The 8,662-nt window shown below is 48.4% G+C and overlaps 1 pseudogene; it reads left to right on the top strand.

Moving 5' to 3' along the window:
* The first annotated feature begins 8,026 nt into the window (after positions 1-8,026).
* LOC116078537 lies at positions 8,027-8,261 on the top strand (annotated as a pseudogene).
* The last annotated feature ends 401 nt before the right edge of the window (positions 8,262-8,662 follow it).

Genomic DNA, 8,662 nt, shown 5'->3' with positions numbered 1-8,662 from the left:
AGGGAGGGAGGGAGGAAGGGAGGGAGGGAGACATCACTAAATAGTATGAGGCTTCAGAAAAGTCCGGGTTCCCTCTCCTCTGTGTGTTGGCTTCCTGTGGGAGTTACTGCACTAAGTCGGCATCTTATCTGTCTCTGTCAGCTACCATACCTCAGGAGGAGTTCCAAATTCCAAGTTGCACAAGAGTGGGCCAGTTGTAGTCACACACTCTTCTGCTGACTCAATTAGGCTGGGAAATCCCAGGGACTGTCAGACAGGAGGAGGGGGAAGTGGGTGGACCTAAGAAAGCCTGGCTGTGGGGGCTGAATGTGCAAACACAAGCTGTCCAACTGCCTCGCCAGGGATGGGGGTGGCCCCAGGGGACTCTCCCCTGGAGGTTCCTCAGGCTCTGCTTTAGGCCTTGGAGGGGTTGTGAAGATCCTCAGCTGGGCTGCAGGCTGGAGAAGGTGACTCGGTGAGACAGACGCTGTTCTTCTGTGTTACAGGATAGATATGTCGTCATACTGTGAACCCAAAGACTCAGACTCGGTGTTATTTACTGAAAAAACAAAACAAAAAAACCTTGTTGTGATGTAGTTCCCTGAGCTAGCAGGTTTTCACCCTGGTGTCTGGCTCCTGAGTTGTCTTTGGTAAAATTGAACGACTAGGGTTTTTTGTTTTTGTTTTTTGTTTTTAAAACCTCACTGCTAGGTGCTGTTCCTAGGATGTCTCTGCTCTGGTCATCCCGAGGAAGAAATGGGAGCCATGGGAGGCTATGAGCAGGTATTCAGCCTCCTGGAAACATGTAATAGGTCTGAATGGTGACCTGCACTGAAGAGACTCCGAGCTTTAACAGAGAGACAGAACCTGCCATCGGCTAATCCTGCCCAGGTCTGAGTTGGTCCTTTGGGTGGGGACTCTGGGCTCATAGTGACCAAGGGTATGGGTGTGGCCTGTGGCCTGAGACCTGGTCATGCACTGCAGCTGACTTCAGTCCACTCAGTGGAAGATTCTTGGGCTGAGTGCTGGGTCCGCACTAGCGCCTCCCACACCTTAATAACAGGCATGTGGGCTGGGTGCTGGTGGCCTTTGATCCCAGCACCTGGGAGGCAAAGACAAGCAGATCTATGGGTTTGAGGCTAGCCTGGTCTCAGAGTCAGTTCCAGGACAGCCAGGGCTACACAGACAGACTCTGTCTCAAAAACACAAAACAAAATAAATAAAAGAATTCAAGGCTGGGCGTTGGGGGCACACGCCTTTAATCCCAGCACTTGGGAGGCAGAGGCAGGTGGATTTCTGAGTTCCAGGCCAGCCTGGTCTACAGAGTGAGTTCCAGGACAGCCAGGGCTAGATAGAGAAATCCTTTCTCGAAGAGCCAAAAACAAAACAAAACAAAATAAAACAAAAACAAAAACAAAAAACAAGAAAACAAAACCCTAGGCATATGGGGTTGGAGATTGGCTCAGGAGCTAAGAACACTGTTGCTCCTTCAGAAGACCTGGATTCCATATCCAGCAGCCACACGGTGGCTCACAACTGTCTATACCTCCAGTTCCAGGAGATCCAACACCCTTTCTAGCCTTCTCAGGTACCTGACACACACGGAAGTACACAGACTTACATGCAGGCAACACATCCAAACATAAAAGAGAAGAAAATGTAAATAGCAGGTGGGTGGAAACCACAGATTCTTCTGGGAATTACTGCCAGATCCCCAGAGATGTAACGGTGAGACGGGATTATGCCTGTGGGTAGACCAGGCAGGTAGACGGAGGCTCAACAAGGTGCAGGCCTCTGAGCCCAGAATGGAAATTCAGCTTCAGCCCCTCTTTTGCTTCTGGCCCTCACACTCTACCTGAACCAGACGATAGCACCCCGAAGCATTTCCTCTTTTCCACACTGCAGTTTGCTGAGGTCCCTGCACTGCTGCCCACCCCTGTCCACTGCTCCTAACAGGGGTCCCATGTTAGTCTCTGGGAGCCCTCAAGGGTGGCTGTTCAAGTTTGCTTTTCTGTCACTCTGATAAACACCATGACTAAAAGCAATTTGGGAAGGAAAGGCTTATTTCATTTTATAGATTGGAGTCTTTCACAGAGGGAAGCCAAACCAGGAGGAGCTCCAGAGAGGAGCCTGAAGCAGAAGCCATGGAGGAGTGCTGCTTACTGGCTCCCCAACCTCACCTCCTCAGGCATGTACCTCCCACAGCAGGTTGGGCCTTCTAGCAGTCGACAAAACACAGGTTTGTCCGCAGGCCATTCTGATGGAGGAAAGCCCTCAGTTGAGGGTCTTTCTTCCCAGGTGATACTAGTTTGTGTCGTTTACAAAAACTACCCAGCACAAAGACCTCTGTTTTCTGCCTTCTGCCCCTTCTCAGCCCAGAGTCACCCTGGTGATCACACCAGACCCATCTGGTTGGATGCTAGTGATATTGGAAAGCTGTAGAAACCTACCCTAAAAGTCCCTGAGGTCCTGTGCAGGTAACACTGCTCCAGGTCACCCACACCACCGTTCTAGATCCCAAGGGCAGACCTGGCCAGCACCCCTGCTCTCTAGTCAGCTGATCCTCCTCTGGGTCTGTATGCCTGAGAGGGTCCCCCCACTTTGGAGACTGATGGAGCCCCAGCTGCCTAGAACTTACTTTGTTCATATCCACAGTTGCCCCAAGGTTTGTTCTTTTGTATTTCCTCACTGCTAAATGATTCCAACCAAACCCTGAAAACGCTTTGCTAACTTTCCAACTTTGGCTGTAACCTCCACCTGCCTTCTGTAACAGGCAGTGTTCTGCTAGCACAGGCTGAATTTTGAGTCCCCTCCTGGGGTTGGGCTCCTATTTCACCCTGGACCCTGGACTGCCACGTCCACTCGAGCTAGCATGGCACCTCTATGAGTCCAGGACGCACCCTTTCTTGGTCTACCTCATCTACCCTGACCATTCCTGGTTCCAATGAAAGACGCTACGTGGCTGCCACCTAGAGGCCACTCGGGGAGTTACAGGCTATGCTCAGGCGGCGGAGGCAGCAGCACCTGCTGCCACAGTCCTCATGCTCCTCCTCACAGAGGCATGGATCAATCCCTTGGGACAGGGATTGATTTCAGTCCTCCCCATCCAGTGCTGACACAGTCAAGAAGTTTGTGTTTAAAGGATTGTTGAGTCAAGGTGAAAGGAGGAACCACCGAGATGACTCAGTGCTAAGAGCATTGGCTGCTCTTCTAAAGGACCTGGATTCTATTCCCAGCACCCACATGTTCTATGAGCCAGTTCCAGATGATCTGATGCCCTCTTCTGACCTCTGAAGGCACCAGGGATACAAGTGGTACACAGACATATTCAGGCAAAACACTCACACACATAAGATAAAAGGGGAAAGCTTTTTTTGTTTGTTTGGTTTGGTTTTTCTAGACAGGGTTTCTCTGTGTAGCTCTGGCTGACCTGAACTTACTCTGTAGATCAGGCTGACCTTGAATGCAAAGATCTGCTTGCATCTGCCTCCAGAGTTCTGAGATTAAAGGCCTGTGCCACCATTGCCTGGCAAAAGGCTTTAAAAAAAGTTCTATTTTTTATTAATATATTTTTATTATTTTAATTTTATTCATTTTACATCCTGGCCTCAGTTTCCCCTCCCTCTTTTTCTCCCAGCCCCTCCCAGCCACCTCTTCCCCAACCCCTCTGTGCATTTACTCCCCTCCTGTTTCTCTTCAGAAAAGGGCCAGCCTGGATGGATAGCAACAAGCCATGACATACCAAGTTGCAGTAAGGCTAGGTGGACACCTCCTTTTCTGTTAAGGCAACCCAGCAGGGGACAAGGGTCCCAAAGGCAGGCGACAAAGTCAGAGACAGCCCCTGCTCTGCCTATTAGGAGTTCTGCCAGAAGATAATGAAATTAATATACAATGATAGCCAACCCCTCTGACTGGGGTTACAGGTACATGCCCACACACCAAGCTACAGTCAACTGTAAAACTTTCCATCATTCCAAAAAGAACAGCTGCCAAGCTCCTGCCTTACGCCTTCTCCAGCCATCTTTGTAAGAAAGACTGAGATGGAATTTGGGCATACCTAGCCTAGCACCTGTGGAACCCTGGGTTCAAACCTCAGTACTGAGCCAGGTGTGGTAGCTGGTGCTTGTAATCCCAGCACCTAGGAGGCAGATACAGGAGGATCAACCAAGTCTGGTTTATGTAGGGACTCTGGGCTATATAGTAAGAGTCTATCTCAAAAAACCAAACCACAACATTGAAAGGAACTCCGTAGTTGACCTGGGGTGGTAGAGATGCTGTGAGCAGAATGTGGTCCCCTGCACTCCTATTGAAGCTGGGTATGGCGCTCACATCTGTATGTATTCCAGTGCTGCAGATGCAGACAGAAGGCTACACTAGCACTCTCTGGCCAGCCAGTCTGTTGAATGCATTCCTGTTGAAGCTGGGTGTGGCACTCACATCTGTTTTCCCAGTGCTGTGGATACAGACAGAAAGAAGGCTACACTGGCACTCGCTGGCCAGCCAGTCTGTTGAATTAGCAAGCACCAGGTTTAGAAGAGATTCTCAAGACACCTGAAACTGACTTCTGGCATCCATGAATGTGCACATATGAACACATATACACACGTACTCATGCATGGACACATACACACACAGAGATGTACAAACACACACACACACATGAACACATATACACATGCACTCACACAACACACACATACACACACAGATGAACACACACACAATACAATCACACACATGCACACATACACACATGCACACACACAGCGTGAGTATATGGATTACAGCTGGAATATAGACATGCTACCCACCGTCAGCTATGAGTGTTCAGCTTCTGTGTTTGGCAGTGTTGCTTCTTTTTTTTGTTGGTTTGGTTTTTTTGTTTTGTTTTGGTTTTGGTTTTTGGTTTTTGGTTTTTGGTTTTTGGTTTTTCGAGACAGGGTTTCTCTGAATAGCCCTGGCTGTCCTGGAACTCACTCTGTAGACCAGGCTGGCCTCGAACTCAGAAATCCACCTGCCTCTGCCTCCCAAGTGCTGGGACTAAAGGTGTGCACCACCACTGCCCAGCTCTTTTTTTTGTTTTGTTTGTTCAGGTTTGTTTGTTTGTTTGTTTTGGTTTTGGTTTTGGTTTGTTTTTTTTTTAGACAGAGTTTGTTTGTATAGCCCTGGTTGTCCTGGAACTAGCTCTTCAGACCAGGCTGGCCTCGGGCTCAGAGATCCTGCCTCTACCTCCAGAGAGCTGACTTTAAAAGTGTGTTCCACAACCTTCCGAGTGGCTGCTCCTCTTTAATTGCCTGAGGAACTCCAGCTAGGCAGAGCCCAGACTGATGTTTCTGTCCAACGGTCCCTAACAATTCCTGATTATGTGCCCAGCTCTGCTGCCTGCTGGCAGAGGATCAGCCCTTGCCACCACCTTCTCCCCAGGGAGGGCATCTACCCAGTGCTGCTGCTCCCAAATGGAGCTCTCTTCTGATTTCTATTTCTTCAGATCTCAGCCTCAGGCGAGATCCCTCGTGACCTTTGCTCTTTCTTCAATCAACCCCCTATGGAATGAGTAAAACTCCTTAGAAGTCAGCCCAGAGTCTCCCAGGGTGAATCCTTGGTATTTGGAAAACATTTTGAGCCACAGATAATTGGTAAAAAAGCGGTCAGATGCCCGGGACCTGTTCCAGCAAGGCTTCAATTTCTAGATGGGTTAGCACTGTGCCAGTCGGTTCCACCTCTCAGGGCTTGGGATAAGGAGGGGTGTGTGATAGTGGAGGGCCAGCTTAATGGGGGGAGGGAAGGATGGGATGTGATCACAAACGGGTGCACCAAAGCAAAGGAGGAAGATGAAAGGCCCCACCAGCTGTGGGTACGGTGAGTTTTAACCTCAATCCTCAGCACCCACTTGGTGGCTCACAACCAGCCATGACTTCAGTTCCAAGTTCTACTGTGCCCTCTCCTGACTCTCTCAGGGTCTAGGCATGTACAGGGTGCACAGACATACAAGTAAGCAAAATACTCACACATAGAACAATAAAATAATTAAACATCTGGGCAGATCATGCCGTTAATCGCAGCAGCACTTGGGAGGCAGAGACAGATGGATCTCTGTGAGTTTGAGGCAAGCCAGAGCTACAAAATAGAGAGACTCTGCTGGAAAACAGAGACAGAATCACTGAGATCATAAATCCAGCGAGTACTTCCTCAGGCCTCAGGGCAAGCACACAAAAGCTATGGTCCCAAGTAGGTGAAGGCTATGCTTCATGCTAGCAATGTAAAAAAGATTCCCATATCTCTCTATATATATTTGGAGGCAGGGTCTCATCTTGTAACTCTGGCTGGCCTGGATGCTAGACCAGGGTGGCCTTGAACTCACAGAGCTCCACCTACCACTGACTTCTTAGTGCCTCCTCTTGAGTGCCCCATGTTTTTTTGTTTGTTTGCTTGTTTGTGACAGGGCTTCTCTGCACATCTCTGGCTGTTCTAGAACTACTCTGTAGACCAGGCTGGCCCTGAACTCACAGAGACCCAAGTGCCGCTGCCTCCTGAGTGCTGACGTTCGCCACCACCCCCTGGGCGTGGTATTGGTTTTGAAGGTCTGAAGAGTCGTGGAAGCAGCTGAGGCTTGGCGTCATGGCAGATCAGGACCAGAACCTTGGTGACATCCTTAGTGGCAGTAGGAGCCCAGGACTGAGAGGCTCTTGGAGAGAATTTGAGGCTTTGCACCATGTGGCAGAGTCAGAATCCCTGAAGAGAGCTCAGAGGAGGAGATTGGTGAAGGTGCAATGGAGACCCCAGCATCTTGGAGATGCCTGTACCAGTCTGTGCCTGGTGTGTCCTGGTCTTTCTGCTATGTGCCTCCCTAGCTTTGCAAGGTCTCAAGTCTTTGTCTTTATTGATTTTCCTTTCATTGAGAGGCACAGCAGAGAATTTCTCCTGGAATCCGGGTTCTGTAGCTCCCACTGACTCAGCAGCAGAGGCCTGGTGGTTTCTGCCAGCTCTGCTGAGTCATGTTTGCTATCCTGATGCTACCGAACTACGTTGCTGATATCCTGACACACAGAGATTGGAATTGAAAGACCCCCAGAACTGGGGAGATCTTTACTCAAGTCTCGGGATGACGCGACCACCCAATGACTCACGAGAGACCGAACTTGCTGCAATCACATGAGGTTTATTGGGGATACCGGTACCGGGTCGATCTCATGACCTTGCTGGCCAGAGCTCGACGCCGGGGTCGATCTCGTGACCATGCTGGCCAGAGCTCGTCGCCGATCACAAGAAGTGTGGGATATTTAAGGGAACATCCACAGGCTGGGGGGCGGGGAGAGGGCTACCAAGAAAATCAGAACATAGAAACAGTGGAAAATTTCAGAGGGACCTGACCAAGGTATTCAGTTAGGGAGGGGAACACATTCATTCTAGGAATGCAATCTTCATCCACTGGTCCACAGGGTGGAGAGTCTCATAAACCAGTAGACCTTCATTCCTAGTTCCATCCTCATCGCAGATTAGCCAGGAGGGGCAGGTATCGGGAATCAGAGCCCTGAGGCTCTCAGTTCCTAGAACTGGCTATTTTATATTTCTGGCTGGCTACATTGGCCCTCTATGTCCTTTTAGGTAAAGGTTATACACCATACATTTGTATTAAATGCCCTCATTTTAAATTCTAAGATTCTCCAGCCTTTCAGAATCACCCTGAGGAACTACTTCTAAACAGCTCCACATTCCCTTGTCCTATCTCTTCCCCCCTACCTTTGGATGGTGGGCCAGAAGGGGTGTCAAAGCATTTAAGAATGCTTATTAAAAGTAGGTTTAAGAGAAGGGACGCAGGGCTGACGAGATGGCTCAGCGGGTAAGAGCACTGACTGCTCTTCCAAAGGTCCTGAGTTCAAATCCCAGCAACCACATGGTGGCTCACAACCATCCATAATGAGATCTGACGCCCTCTTCTGGTGTGTCTGAAGACAGCTATAGTGTACTTATATATGATAAATAAATAAAAACCTTTAAAAAAAAAGAGAGAGAAGGGACGCTTCTTCGAGCTGTGGAGGCGCTAACAATGGACACCCAGAAAGATGTCCAAATACCAAAGCAGTAGCCAATGATATATATTTGTGGAGAGTGTCACACCAAAAGTGAGATAAGATCCAGGGATCCGATTAGATGCAGAGAATGTGGATACAGAATAATATACAAGAAAAGGACTAAAAAACTGGTGGTTTTTGATGTTCAATGAAGTGGGGGAGTTCAGGAGTGTCTTCATCCATACATTTGATGTTTCTCTGCAATGTATAGCATTTAACTTAGTTTACTTAATGACTACAACTGTATATCTATGCTTTAATTTTAGAAATGCAATTGTAGGGACTAGAGAGATAGCTCAGCAGTTAAAAACACTGACCGCTCTTTCAAAGGTCCTGAGTTCAAATCTGACACCCTCTTCTGTAGTGTCTGAAGACAGCTATAGTGTACTTACATATAATAAATAAATAAATAAATAAGAAATAAGAAATGCAATTGTATTTATTGTATTGTATTTTAATACTTCGTATAAAGGAAATTTTGATTCAACATATGGCTTAATTTCTTGTTCTTGTAATTCCTCACACAGTGAAGATTAAGTGTTTTCCAGCCGGGCGGTGGTGGCGCATGCCTTTAATTCCAGCACTTGGGAGGCAGAGGCAGGCAGATTTCT

This window comes from Mastomys coucha, unplaced genomic scaffold (genome assembly GCF_008632895.1).
Source record: "Mastomys coucha isolate ucsf_1 unplaced genomic scaffold, UCSF_Mcou_1 pScaffold5, whole genome shotgun sequence".
NCBI classification, from domain to species: domain Eukaryota; kingdom Metazoa; phylum Chordata; class Mammalia; order Rodentia; family Muridae; genus Mastomys; species Mastomys coucha.
The sequence above is the reverse complement of the archived record's forward strand: the minus strand, read 5'-3'. Positions and strand labels throughout refer to the sequence as shown.